Raw genomic sequence first — 15,371 nt, 5'->3', positions numbered from 1 at the left:
AGAGACGCTTGCAACTTGTGGCCATTGTTTTGAACCTGTTGCTAAGCAACAGGGTTTGTTGCTTTATACGGAGCTCTCAGCTCCGTATCTTTTACTATAGCTTTCGGTTATCCGGAATTTTTGATGAACCGGCACCACGTCGGTCCCGTCCGTGCCGGATAAAAAAAAGTTTCCTGTATATCACTTCACTGGCACTGTACAAGAGATTCTTGCATTTAGAATCATACAGCATATCAACATCTGTCAGCTGTGGTAGCACTCTCACCTCTAGGTCAGAAGGTAGGACACTGAGTAGTGTAGAGGAACAAAGGGACCTTGGAGTGCATGTTCACAGATCCCTGAAGGTAGCAGGTCAGGTAGATAAGGTGGTTAAGACGGCATACGGAATGCTTGCCTTTATTAGCCGTGGCATAGAATACAAGAGCAGGGAGGTTATGCTTCAACTGTATAAAACACTAGTTAGGCCTCAGCTAGAGTACTGCGTGCAGTTCTGGTCACCACATTACAGGAAAGATGTGATTGCACTAGAGAGGGTACAGAGGAGATTTACAAAGATGTTGCCGGGAGTAGAGAATCTTAGCTATGAGGAAAGACTGGATAGGCTGGGTCTGTTTTCCTTGGAACAGAGGAGGCTGAGGGGAGACCTTATTGAGGTGTATAAAATTATGAGAGGCATAGATAAAGTGGATAGAAAGGACCTATTTCCCTTAGCAGAGGGGTCAAAAACCAGGGGGCACAGATTTAAAGTAATTGGTGGAAGGTTTAGAGGGGATTTGAGGGGAAATTTCTTCACCCAGAGGGTTGTGGGGGTCTGGAACTCACTGCCTGAAGGGTGGTAGAGGCAGGAACCCTAACCAAATTTAAAAAGTACTTGGATGTGCACTTGGGATGCTGTAACCTGCAGGGCTACGGACCAAGAGCTGGGAAGTGGGATTAGGCTGGAAAGCTCTTTGTTGGCAGACGCGGACACGATGGGCCGAAATGGCCTCCTTCCGTGCTGTAACTTTCTATGAATCTATGAAGGTTGTGGGTTCAAGTCTCACCCCAGAGACTTGAGCATAAAAAATCTAGGCTGACACTGAGGGAGTGCTGCACTGCCGAAGGTGCCGTCTTTCGGATGAGACGTTAAACCGAGGCCCCGTCTGCCCTCTCAGTTGGACGCAGAAGATCCCACAGCACTATTTCAAAGAAGAGCAGGGCAATTCTTCCCGGGTGGTTATTATTTATCCCTCAATCAACATCACTAAAAAAAATAGATTATCTGGTCATTATCACATTGCTGTTTGTGGGAGCTTGCTGTGCGCAAATTGGCTGCCGCGTTTCCTACATTACAACAGTGACTACACTTCAAAAGTACTTAATTTGCTGTAAAGCGCTTTGGTCGTGAAAAGCGCTATATAAATGCAAGTCTTTCTTTCATCTTGATTGCAATATAAATACTCTCCTTCCTGAAATTAGAACAGAAAATGCTGGGAATACTTAGCAGGCCAGGCAACATCTGTGGAGAGAGAAACAGTTAACATTTCAGGTCGATGACCTTTCGTCTTTCCTTCCTGCGTGCTCTGTCTTTAGGAATTATCACAATAGTGAGCTAATTTGGTGCTGTTCGAGGTGCGTCACAAGCTAGGTGGGAATGTAAGTTGTGAGGAGGATGCAAAGAGGCTTCACGGGGATATAGACAGGCTAAGTGAGTGGGCAAGAACTTGGCAAATTAAATATACAGTAATGTGGAAAAATTTGAAGTTCTCCACTTTGGTAGGAAAATAGAAAAGCAGAGTATTTTTTAAATGGTGAGAGATTGGGAAATGTTGGTATTCAGAGGGACCTGGGTGTCCTTGTACACGAATCACTGAAAGTTAACATGCAGGCACAGCAAGCAATTAGGAAAGCAAATGGTATGTTGGCCTTTATTACAAGAGGATTTGAGTATAAGAGTAAAGACGTCTTACTGCAATTATATAGGGCCCTGGTGAGACCACACCTGGAGTATTGTGGACAGTTTTGGTCTCCTTACCTAACTTGCCATTGGGGGAGTGCAACGAAGGTTGACCAGACTGGTTCCTGGGATGAGGGGATTGTCCTATGAGGAGAGATTGAGTAGACTAGGCCTATATTCGCTGGAGTTTAGAAGAATGAGAGGTGATCTCATTGAAACATACAAAATTCTTACAGGGCTTGACAGGGTAGATGCAGGGAGGATATTTCCCCTGGCTGGGGAGTCTAGAACCAGGGGTCACAGTCTCAGAATAAGGGGTCAGCTATTTAGGACTGAGATGAGGAGAAATTTCTTCACTCAGAGGGTGGTGAATCTTTGGAATTCTGTACCCCAGAGGGCTGTGGAGGCTCAGTCGTTGAGTATATTCAAGACAGAGATCGATAGATTTTTGAATATTAAGGGAATCAAGGGATATGGGGATTGACGTAAGAAAACTACTAGGCACTTGGTCTAAGCGTTAAACAAGGCTTTAATCAACTGTTTTTCAACATGGAGATCTAGTTGTGTCCTTCACTAGTTCCTGTTAAAGAATGTCCTGAGCAAGCTGGGCCCGTGCCCGAGTATTTATACTCTCCCTGGACAGCGCCACCAGCAGGCCGCCCAGTATTATTTCATAAGTCATTTCCACATGAATGGCAAGATTCATGTCAGTGATAGTTCAGGAAAGTGGAGATGAGGTAGAAGATCAGCCATGATCTTATTGAATGGCGGAGAAGGCTCGAAGGGCCAAATGACCTACTCCAGCTCCTATTTCTCATGTTCTTATGTCACCACCTTCCCACCATAATTGATCCAAACATGTCTGTCAGTTAAGTGATGTTGAGTGACTTGTGGTGAGAGCTTGTTGCTTGACACTCAGCTGCTGTCATGCTGCCGCCTTAGCCCATATGTTTTATGCTTAGCCTCGAGAATGACTTCTTTGAACCAGGCAAAGTGTGCGTGTTCAGCCAGGGTAAAGCAAGCACTACATCTTTGTTGGCTGACAAATCCACAAGTGTTGAGGGAGTTGGACTAACATTCTGCAGCTGTCCTGTGAACACAAGCGTTTTAGCAGGATGGCTCGGCTAGTAAAAGCAGTATTCAGTGCCTGTTCGGTGCCAGGTTGGGTACCCGTACCCGGTATGTTAGGCATTCTCACCCAGAGTGCCCTATAATTGGCCTCAGTGCCCCAGACTACAGAAAGGGAAAGTAACTGAACCAGGGCTTCCACCCCTGACTGCTACCCAGCTGCAAAGTGCTCTTGTGTGGAGATCTTATTGAAACATATAAGATACCGAGGGGGCTCGACAAGGTAGATGCAGAGAGGATGTTTACCCTCATGGGGAAATCTAGAACTCGGGGGCACAGTTTTAGAATAAAGGGTCGCCCTTTTAAAACTGAGATGAGGAAGAATTTCTTCTCTCAGAGGGTCATAAACCTGTGGAATTCTCTGCCCCAGAGAGCCGTGGAGGCTGGGTCATTAAATACATTTAAGGTGGAGATAGACAAATTATTGCAAGATAAGGGAGTGAAGGGTTATGGGGAGCGGGCAGGGAAGTGGCTTTGAGCCCAAGATCAGCCGTGATCTTATTGAATGGCGGAGCAGGCTCGAGGGGCAAAGTGGTCTATTCCTGCTCCTATTTCTTATGTTCTTATGACGGGATCAGGCTTAGCTATGGTACCTCCTCCCCCACAATAGTTGAATAATCTCTTGGCACCACACTTTAGGAAGTAGGTAAAGGCCTTGGAGAGATGGCAGATGAGATTTACAAAGTAGAATTACATAGAATATAGAGCACAGAAACCAGTCCATGCCGGCGTTTATGCTCCACTCGAGCCTCCTCCCGTCTTTTCTCATCTAACTCTATCAGCATAACCCTCTATTCCCTTCTCCCTCATATGTTTATCTAGCTTCCCCTTAAATGCATCTATACTATTCTCCTCAACCACTCCCTGTGGCAGTGAGTTCCACATTCTCATCATGGTACCAGGGATGAGGGACTTCAGTTATGTGGAGAGACTAGAGAAGCTGGGGGTTGTTCGCCTTCAAGCAGAGAAGGTTAAGAGGAGATTTAATAGAGGTGCTCAATATTATGAGGGGTTTTGACAGAATAAATAGGGAGAACCCGTTTCCACTGGCAGGAGGGTTGGTAACCAGAGGACACAGATTTAAGGTAATTGGCAAAAGAACCAGAGGGGGAGATGAGGAGAATTTATTTTACGCAGCGAGTTGTTGTGATCTGGAACGCGTTGCCTGAAAGGGCAGTGGAAGCAGATTCAGTAGTAACTTTCAAAAGGGAATTGGACAAGTACTTGAAGGAGGAAATATTGCACTGCTATGGGGAAAGAGCAGGGGAGTGGGACTAATTGAATAGCTCTTTCAAAGTGCCGAATGGCCTCCAGTGCTCTATGATTCTATGAATCTCACATGGAGATTGGCCACTTGGCTGAGGAACTGGAAGGAAGACAGCGCCTGTGGAACTGCATCGCGAGTCATTGTCTTCAGTTGAGGACGGGAGAAAACGAGAGGAGAAAAAAATTAAATAATAATAGAAGGAATTTTAGGAACAGGAACGGCCTTTGAACCCAACAAGCCAACCCTTTTAGACTAAATCTCAACCCCATATACACAATTTTATTCCTCAATCCCTTCTTTCTCCAGGAAAACTCCCAATTGCCACTTTAATTTGTTTAAACCATCCACTTTGATGGTAGCTTATTCCATAATTCTGTTACCCTAGGAGTGAAAAGGTCCTATTGGTCCCCTATTTTCCTTCTAACTTCCTAATCTTCAACGTGTGTCCCTTAGTATTTGTACCAGAGAAAACTATTTGCCCGGATCAGCTGCAGAAAGAAAACAGGGTTAAATAAACTGAGTGATATTAAGGGGAACAGATAGGGTAGTTAGAGAGAAACTATTTCTGCTGGTTGGGGATTCTAGGACTAGGGAGGCAAAGTCCAAAAATTAGAGCCAGACCTTTCAGGAGTGAAATTAGGAAACACTTCGACACACAAAGGGCGGTAAAAGTTTGGAACTCTCTTCCGCAAACGGCAATTGATGCTAGATCAATTGTTAATTTTAAATCGGAGATTGATAGCTTTTTGTTAACCAAAGGTATTAAGGGATATGTGGAGTTAGATCGCAGATCAGCCATGATCTCATCGAATGGCGGAACAGGCTCAAGGGGCTGAATGGCCTCCTCCAGTTCCCGTGTTCCTATGAGTGCGCTACAAGAGTTACTGGCACATGAACGTTAAATTCCTGTTAGTTATTGCTTTACTGTTGTGTTTATTGGCTGTACTGAGGTGCCAGGGAGAATGAGAGAGATAACTAGCCTAGAAATTACTAATGAAAAGACAAAATCTTCAAATCTGAACTGAACACAGATAATGCAGTTGAAGGTGTCAGCTGTGGTTCAGTGGGCAGCACTCTCGCCTCTGAGTCAGAAGGTTATGGGTTGAAAGTCTCACTCCAGAGACTTGAGCACATAATCTAGGCTGACACTCCCAGTGCAGTACTGAGGGAGTGCTGCACCGTCGGAGGTGCCGTCTTTCGGGTGAGACGTTAAACCGAGGCCCTGTCTGCCCTCTCAAGGTGGATGTAAAAGATCCCACGGCCACTATTCGATAAAGAGCAAAGGAGTTCTCCCCGGGTGTCCTGGCCAATATTTATCCCTCAACCAACACCTAAAACTGATTGTCTGGTCATCATCACATTGCTGTTTTTTGTGGGAGCTTGCTGTGAGCAAATTGTCTGCCGCGTTTCCTACATTATAACAGTGGCTACACTTCAAAAAAGCAATTCATTGGCTGTAATGCACTTTGGGACGTCCTGAGGCCGTGAAAGGCGCTATAGAAATGCAAGTTTTTCTGTTCTTGTCAAAACTGGAGACTGAAAGATGAACGAGCCCTTTAACAGGACTGAAGAAAACAAGGGGGATGAGGGAAGAGAACAACGGGTAGCAGTCAAGTATCAGGAATGCTGACTGCTGTCACAAAAAAAGAAAGACTTGCATTTATATAGCGCCTTTCATGACCACCGGACGTCTCAAAGCGCTTTGCAGCCAATGAAGCACTTTTGGAAGTCACAGAGAGGAGCGGATGGGTTAAGTGCCAAGTGAACAGGTTTTTGAAAGTCTGAAAAGAGGTGAGAATGAGTGGATAAAAATCATCACCATGAGGTAATGACAAGTCAGTAAAAGAACAGAAGGGACTGAAGAGAGCCAAATAAGGTGGTGGAAACAACATGCACACAACAAAGGCAAAAATATATCAAAACAGATAGCAAGAGTTTCTACAGTTATATAAAAAGAAAAAGGGTGGCTAAAGTGAATGTTGGTCCCTTAGAGGATGAGACCGGGAAATTAGTGGTGGGGAACATGGAGATGGCAAAAACGCCGAACAAGTATTTTGTATCAGTCTTTACAGTACAGGACACTAATAATATCCCAACACTGGACAAACAGGGGGCTATAGGCGGGGAGGAGCTAAACACGATTAAAATCACTAAGGAGGTGGTACTCGGTAAGATAATGGGACTAAAGGCGGATAAATCCCCTGGACCTGTTGGCTTACATCCTCGGGTCTTGAGAGAAGTAGCGGTAGGGATTGCGGATGCATTGGTGGTAATTTTCCAAAACTCCCTGGATTCAGGAAAGGTCCCAGCAGATTGGAAAACTGCTAATGTAACGCCCTTATTTAAAAAGGGAGGTAGACAAAAGGCTGGAAACTATAGACCAGTTAGCCTAACATCTGTGGTTGGTAAAATGTTGGAGTCCATTATTAAGGAACCAGTAACAGGACATTTGGATAAGCATAATTTAATCGGACAGAGTCAGCATGGTTTTATGAAGGGGAAGTCATGTTTGACAAATTTGCTCGAATTCTTTGAGGACGTAACAAACAGGGTGGATAAAGGGGAACCAGTGGATGTGGTGTATTTGGACTTCCAAAAGGCATTTGATAAGGTGCCACACAAAAGATTATTGCACAAGATAAAAAATCACGGGATTGGGGGTAATATACTGGCATGGGTGGAAGATTGGCTATCTAACAGAAAACAGAGAGTTGGGATAAATGGTTCATTCTCGGGTTGGCAATCAGTAACTAGTGGTGTTCCGCAGGGGTCAGTGCTGGGACCCCAACTCTTTACAATCTATGTTAATGATTTGGAGGAAGGGACCAAGTGCAACATATCCAAGTTTGCCGACGATACAAAGATGGGAGGGAAAGCAGTGAGTGAAGAGGACATAAAAAACCTGCAAAAGGACATAGACAAGCTAAGAGAGTGGGCAGAAATTTGGCAGATGGAATATAATGTTGGAAAGTATGAGGTTATGCACTTTGGCAGAAAAATCAAAGAGCAAGTTATTATCTAAATGGAGAGAAACTGCAAAGTGCTACAGTACAAAGGGATCTGAGGGTCCTGGTGCATGAAACACAGAAGGTTAGTATGCAGATACAGCAGGTGATCAGGAAGGCCAATGGAATCTTGGCTTTTATTGCAAGGGGGATGGAGTATAAAAGCAGGGAAGTCTTGCTTCAGTTATACAGGGTACTGGTGAGGCCACACCTGGAATACTGCGTGCAGTTTTGGTTTCCATATTTAAGAAAAGATATACTTGCTCTCGAGGCAGTTCAGAGAAAGTTCACTCGGTTGTTTCCGGAGATGAGGGGGTTGACTTATGAGGAAAGGTTGAGTAGGTTGGGACTCTACTCATTGGAATTCAGAAGAATGAGAGGCGATCTTATCGAAACATATAAGATTGTGAGGGGGCTTGATCGGGTGGATGCGGTGAGGATGTTTCCACTGATGGGTGAGACTAGAACTAGGGGGCATAATCTTAGAATAAGGGGCTACCCTTTCAAAACTGAGATGAGGAGAAACTTCTTCACTCAGAGGGTAGTAAATCTATGGAATTTGCTACCTCAGAGAGTTGTGGAAGCTGCGACATTAAATCAATTTAAAACGGAGATAGACAGTTTCCTAGCTGATAAGGGAATTAGGGGTTACGGGGAGCAGGCAGGAAAGTGGATGTGAGTCTAGGTTCGGATCAGCCATGATCCTATTGAATGGCGGAGCAGGCCCGAGGGGCCGTATGGCCTACTCCTGCTCCTACTTCTTATGTTCTTATGTTAAAACTCCAAATGCAGTAAATACGAAATAAAAACTGAAAAGACCAGATATGCAGGGCAGGCCCACTATTGCTAAAAAAAAGACAGGCCAACATCCTAGTACAGAACCCCCTCCATTCTCCTCCCCACCAGTGATGAAGTGTCTACACCCAAGTTGCCAAATCTATTCACACTCTCTGGAGTTGAGAAGAATGAGAGGTGATCTCACTGAAACGTATGAAAGCCTTAGAGGGCTTGACAAGGTAGATGCTGAGAGGCTGTTTTCCCCTGGCTGGAGAGTGTAGAACTAGGGCTCATAGTCTCACGATAAGAGGTTGGCCATTTAGGACTGAGATGAGGAGAAACTTCTTCACTCAGGGTTGTGAGTCTTTGGAATTCTCTACCCCAGAGGGCTGTGGAGGCTCAGTCGTTGAGTATATTCAAGGCTGAGATCGATAGATTTTTGGACCCTAAGGGAATCAAGGGATATGGGGATAGGGCAGGAAAGTGGAGTTGAGGTCGAACATCAGCCATGATCTTATTGAATGGAGGAGCAGGCTCAAGGGACCGTATGGCCAACTCCTACTCCTATTTCTTATGTTACACCATTGGCCCCCGCCCCCCGCCAACTTGAAAGCCTTGCAGTGCACCACTTGTTTGAAAGAAAGTGGGGTGGAGCTAGCTCAGGTCTGAAGTTGCTACGGTCAGTGTTTGGACCAGAGGGCTGCAGAGTGTCCAGCAGAGAAATGAGACACTTTACCTGAAGCACGTATCAAGCTTGGTTGGAACAGCGTAACAGGACAAAGGTGGAGAGGTCTGAGTGGGAATGGGAGGGGGAGTTAAATTCACGAGCCACAGGCAGGGCAGGCTCACAGAATAGGGCTAGCCAACAGTGCAGTCACCCGATCTGTGTTCGGCCTTCCTCTTCTTAGGCAGTCCCTCGGAACCGAGGATGACTTGCTTCCACATTAAAAATGAGTTCTCAGGTGACTGATGAGTCCAATGCGGGACCTACAGTCTCAGTCACAGGTGGGGCAGACGGTGGTTGAAGGGGCGGGTGGGTGGGGTGCTTGGGTTGACGTGTGCTCCTTGCGCTGCCTGCGCTTGGCTTCCGCTTGCTCCCGGCGAAGAGACTCGAGGTGTTCGGCGCCTCCCCGGATGCTTCTCCTCCACTTTGTGTGGTCTTGGGCCAGGGATTCCCAGGTGTCGATGGGGATGTTACACTTTTTCAAGGAGGCTTTGAGGGTGTCCTTGAAGCGTTTCCTCTTGCCGTGCTGGAGCTCCGAGTAGAGCGCTTGTTTTGGGAGTCTCGTATCGGGCATGCGGACAATGTGACCTGTCCATCGGAGCTGATCGAGCGTGGTCAAAGCTTCGATGCAGGGGATGATGGCCTGAGCAAGAACACTGACGTTGGTGCGCCTATCCTGCCAATGGATTGGCAGGATCGGCCTTCCTAGTGTAGAGGAGGCCACCAAATTACAGGAAAGATGTGATGGCACTAGAGAGAGTTCAGAGGAAATTTACGAGGATGGTGCCTGGACTGGAGAATTTTAGCGATGAGGAAAGATTGGATAGGCTGGGGTTGTTTTCTTTGGAACAGAGGAGGCTGAGGGGAGAGCTAATTGAGGTGTATAAAATTATGATTGGATAGGAAGGACCTATTTCCCTTAGCAGAAAGCTCAGTAACCAGGGGGCATAGATTTAAAGTAATTGGTAGAAGGATTAGAGGGGAGTTGAGGAGAACTTTCTTCACCCAGAGGGTGGTGGGGGTCTGGAACTCACTGCCTGAAAGGGTGGTAGAGGCAGAAACCCTCATCACATTTAAAAAGTACTTGGATATGCACTTGAAGTGCCGTAACCTACAGGGCTACGGACCAAGAGCTGGAAAGTGGGATTAGGCTGGATAGGTTTTTTTAGGCCAGCACAGACGCGATGGCACTTTTGTGCTGTTAGCTTCTATGATTCTGTGATTCTTCTATGTGTAGTAAATACATTACACTAGATCAGAGGAAGCGCGCAAAGCACAGCACCGTCTCACGCAGAAGGAGCGGTGGGACCTTTGGACAGTGGTGCGGGAAGAGGTAAATGGGCAGGTCTTGCATTTGCTGTGGTTGCTGGGGAAGGGCAGCTGGAAGTTGGGGTGGTGGAAAAATGAACAACGTTATCCTGGGGAGACTGGTCCCTCCAGAAAGCTGAAACTGATCCAGAAAATACAGAAAGACTTGCATTTATATAGCACCTTTCACAACCACTGGATGGCTCATAGCGCTTTACAGCTAATGAAGTACTTTTGAACTGTTGTAATGTGTGAAATGCAGCAGCCAGTTTGCACACAGCAAGGTCCCACAAACAGCAATGTGATTATGACCAGATAATCTGTTTTTGTTATGTTGATTGAGGGATAAATATTGGCCAAGACACCGAGGATAACTCCCCTGCTCTTCTTCGAAATAGTGGCCGTGGGATATTTTACGTCCACCTGAGAGAGCAGACGGGGCCTCGGTTTAACGTCTCATCTGAAAGACGGCACCTCTGACAGTGCAGCACTCCCTCAGCACTGTGCTGGAGTGTCAGTCTAGATTATGTGCTCAAGCCCCTGGAGTGGGGACTTGAACCCTACATCCTTCTGACTCAGACGCGAGTGTGCTACCCACTGAGCCACAGCTGACACTGAGGGCAAAGAGAAGATCTCAGAAGCTAAGTGGAGTTAGCAGAGCAAGCAAATTGGAGAAATGACTGCTGGGACATAAGCATAAAATTATCTTATGTGATAGTATGTCTGCAATTTAAAGAAGGCGTTAATCTGTTTAATTTAAACAGGGAAATGCTTCCATTAAAATAGTGGACCGAGGAACGTTGCACAAACGTGTTAACCATCTATCTGCTAATATCATTCTTCTTCTTCTTCTTCTTCTTAGGCAGTCCCTCGGAACCGAGGATGACTTGCTTCCACACTAAAAATGAGTTCTCAGGTGACTGATGATGACAGCAGGCACCTCAAAGCACTGGAGAGGTACCACCAACGCTGCCTCCACAAGATCCTGCAAATCCATTGGCAGGATAGGCACACCAACGTCAGCGTTCTCGCTCAGGCCAACATCCCCAGCATCGAAGCTTTGACCACGCTCGATCAGCTTCGATGGACGGGTCACATCGTCCGCATGCCCAAAACAAGCGATCTTTTCAGAGCTCCGGCACGGCAAGAGAGCCCCAGGTGGGCAGAGGAAACGCTTCAACAACACCCTCAAAGCCTCCTTGAAAAAGTGTAACATCCCCATCAACACCTGGGAATCCCTGGCCCAAGACCACACAAAGTGGAGGAGAAGCATCCGGGAAGGCGCCGAACACCTCGAGCCTCTTCGCCGGGAGCAAGCGGAAGCCAAGCGCAGGCAGCGCAAGGAGCGCACGTCAACCCAAGTACCCCACCCACCCGCCCCTTCAACCATTGTCTGCCCCACCTGTGACAGAGACTGTAGGTCCCACATTGGACTCATCAGTCACCTGAGAACTCATTTTTAATGTGGAAGCAAGTCATCCTCGGCTCCGAGGGACTGCTTAAGAAGAAGCATTTGGACTCCGAGATCCCTTTGTTCCTCTACCCCACCCAGACTCGCACCCTCCAAGTAATAAGTGACCTCCCTATTCTTCCTACCAAATACCTCACATTTATCTGTGTTGAACTTCATTTGCCAATTATATGCCCACTCCACTCTCTCACTCCTCATCTATAAACGCCTCCGCCTTTCTGCAGATGCTCCCTTCTTTCCACCTTTGTACGGATGCTAATCTCTTTCCGCTTGTACAGATGTTACCCTCTCTCTCCCCCCCTGTACAGAAGATACTTTCTCTTGTCCCATCCATTCAATGCTCCCCCCTCTATTCTCCATACAGAGATCAGACAGATCTGTGTCTCACCCGGTCCCAGCTTCTGAAGAAAGCCATCTAGGAGTATGATTTTATGGGGAAGTTATAGGAAAATAACAAAATCCACAGATTCAGTGGTAATTTAAGTTTTGTCTCGTGCTGATACCATCTATTTTCAAGGCTTTCCCTCTTGTTATCAGTCTCCATCTCCACATTAACATAACTTATTCTTCTGTAATTTAGAATTCTATTTAAAGAAACACCTTAAATTTCCTTGATGTTCTTCTATGCAAAGAGGCCGGCCAAATAAAGAGAGAGTGTCATATTTCCCAGCCCAGAATGTCCTGTGCTTTCTGTCATCCCCTCACTCTCCAACAGACACAGGAGGCATTCACATCTCGCTCTCTCTCTCTCTCTTTGTCTCTCTTCTTGCTCGAACAGACTTTCAGGTAAGGCAGAACAGTTTGTTTGATGGAGCTACTCCAGCCCGACCACTCTAGTTACCAGAGACAGGTACCTCATTCCGATTTTCCCTCCTTCCCTGTGGCTTCCACTCGGGAACTGAGTGGAGCCGAGGAGCGATTGCAGGACCCTCCAGTAGTGGGGCCACACTTTTGCAGCCTAGCGCTGCAGATTAGAGGCTAAAATATTTCCCGTTGGTAGCGAGGCTGTCAACTTGGGGGGAGATATCCCGTGTGAGGTATATGCTTAATCAGAAAGAGTCAGACAGATCTTCAATTTCCTTTAAACATACGGAGCTGTGTTTATTTTAAAGCACGGTGGGTCAAAATAGATCACGTTTTAAAGCCAGAGTAACAGAGTTCCACTGTAAAGGCTTGATACTTGGTGGGTCTGCCGTGTCAGCCGCGGCTCAGTGGGTAGCTCCCTCGCCTCTGAGTTAGGAGGTTGTGGGCTCGAGTCCCACTCCAGAGACTTGAGAACAAAAGTCTAGGTTGACACTCCAGTGCGGTACTGAGGGAGTGCTGCACTGTCGGAGGTGCCGTCTTTCAGATGAGTCGTTAAACCGACGCCCCGCCTGCTCTCTCAGGTGGACGTAAAAGCTTACGCCCACTATTTTGAAGGAGGGCAGGGGAGTCCTGGGCCAATATTTCTCCCTCACTCATCCTCTAAAACAGATGATCTGATCATTATCACCTTGCTGTCCGTGGGAGCTTGCTGTGCGCAAATTGCCTCCAGCGATTCCTACATTACAACAGTGACTACACTTCAAAAAGTACTTCATTGGCTGTAAAGCGCTTTGGGACGTCTTGGTGTTGTGAAAGATGCTGTATAAATGCAAGTCTTTCATTTGTCTCTGTCATTTGCTGAGTGAGATCGCTGCAGTTTCTGGGACAGCAACGTTGATAACTTGCTAACAGCAATGTGTAACTGAGCCATATGCAGTACAGGGGCCCAAGTTCCGATGCTCAGTTGGTTGATCACAGCCAGGGAAAGAAGTTAGGGTGCTGCAGTTGGCCTTAATAATTAGAGGCTCGCTACCGGTTACCCCCATTGGAAACTGCGGGGGATGGGGGGGGTGGATACCGAGGGAAGGATTGGGCTCCACCGTGATACCCCTGTGGTCAAATAGCTCACCGGCTCACGCATGGAGCACGGTCATCAGAGGTGTCCCAGCAGAGCCTGTGCCACCAGGAGAGTAAATTACTGCAGAAGAAAAGATGCCTGTAGCACAGGAAGGGGTCGTACCAGAAATAATTTCCTTAATCTACTTTCATTGAGAAACTAAAGCAATTACCAGGCTCCAGTTTTTGTATCCCTTAAATCTCTAGCCGGCGAGCTATTGGAGTGCCCATTATCTGGGATTGCAATGATTGATTTGAGTGTCCTGTTCAGGTTGGTGTCTTCCCAATTATTCTAATATACTGCGAGATGCTCCCCGCCACCAACGCGGTGTTGAAATTACCTGAGATGCATACCGTGATCCGGGAAACCAACAGCGGGGCAGGTATTCCCCGATTGTTTGCCACGCGTGTGAGAGGAGCGCAGCTCACATAAGTGTGACTGTACGGGTGGTGGCCAAAATTGGCAACAATAACAACAGCAGCAACTTGCATTTATATAGCACCTTTAACATAGGAAAACATCCCAGGGCGCTTCACAGGAGCGTAATCAGACACAAATTGACACCGAGCCAAAGAAGGCGACATTAGGACAGGTGACCTAAAGCTTGGTCAAAGAGGTAGATTTTAAAGGGATGTCTTGGAGGAGCAGAGACAAGGGGAGAGACGGAGAGGTTTAAGGAGGGAATTCCAGAGCTTAGGGCCCAGACGGCTGAAGGCACGGCGGCCAATGGTTGGGACGAAGGAAGTGGAGGGGATGCGCAAGAGGCCAGAGTTGGAGGAAGGCAGAGTTCTCGGAGGGTTGCAGGCAGTGTTCCCTGTCGTTTTGTTTGACGCCGCGTGGTCCCTTTAAGGGGCTGCGCGGGCCATTCAAGATACCGCGCATGTGCGGGTTTTTTTCCCATTAAAAAGCCGGCTGCGCGGGGCCCCAGGAGCGCCACGCAGCTTCCAGGGAACGTTGGTTGTGGGGCTGGTGGAGGTTACAGAGATGAGGAGGGGTGAGGCCATGGAGGGATTTGAACACGAGGGATTTGTACTTTAACAATTGTCTGCTTCTCTGAGCATTGTTAAGCTCAGGTTAAAGCCATGTCATGGATGGGAGCCCTGGTTGATTTTCTCTTCGCTGAACGTGTGAAGTAACTGTATTTATTTTCAACTTTATTTTCACTGGTGTGAATAATCAGCCTCAAGGACAGAGATATAACTACCTCAGGTGGTTAGGAAATAACAAAGTCTGTTGTTGGGTTTTGGTTTTTTGACTGAAGTGTATTTTTACACTGCGATTTCCATTATCGTTTTTTTATACGGTCACACATTGAGGTTGGCACGCTGGGGCCTGGGTTTAAAACTCACCTCAGACCAGCAGGATGCAAGTCCCCTCTTTTTGCTAGCTGTAATGACCCTGTATGAAATGAATTCAGGGCACTCTTGATCCTGTTCCCAGATGTTGTGGACTTATTGTCCATAACACCTCGTCCCCTACAGCCGACCATTGCAGGCAGGGAGATTAGAACTTCCCATCGGTGAAGTTCATATATGAATGTTGCATCGGTGCGTAGACTTGCCTTGTATTCCCTCGAGTATAGAAGATTAACGGATGGTCTAATTGAGGTGTTTAAGATGATTAAAGGATTTGATAGGATAGAGAGAGAGAGAGAGAGAAACTATTTCCTCTGATGGTGGAAGTCCAGATTAGGAGGGTGTAGCCTTAAAATTAGAGCCAGGCCGTTCAGGGGCGATGCCAGGAAGCACTTCTTCACACAAAGATTGGTGGAAATCTGGAACTCTCTCCCCCAAAAAGGTTTGAGGCTGGGAGGTCAATTGAAAATTTCAAAACT

Source organism: Somniosus microcephalus, chromosome 28, assembly GCF_052327205.1.
Source record: "Somniosus microcephalus isolate GS21.2 chromosome 28, FLI_Smic_1.0, whole genome shotgun sequence".
NCBI classification, from domain to species: Eukaryota; Metazoa; Chordata; class Chondrichthyes; order Squaliformes; family Somniosidae; genus Somniosus; species Somniosus microcephalus.
This window is presented reverse-complemented; position numbering follows the sequence as displayed.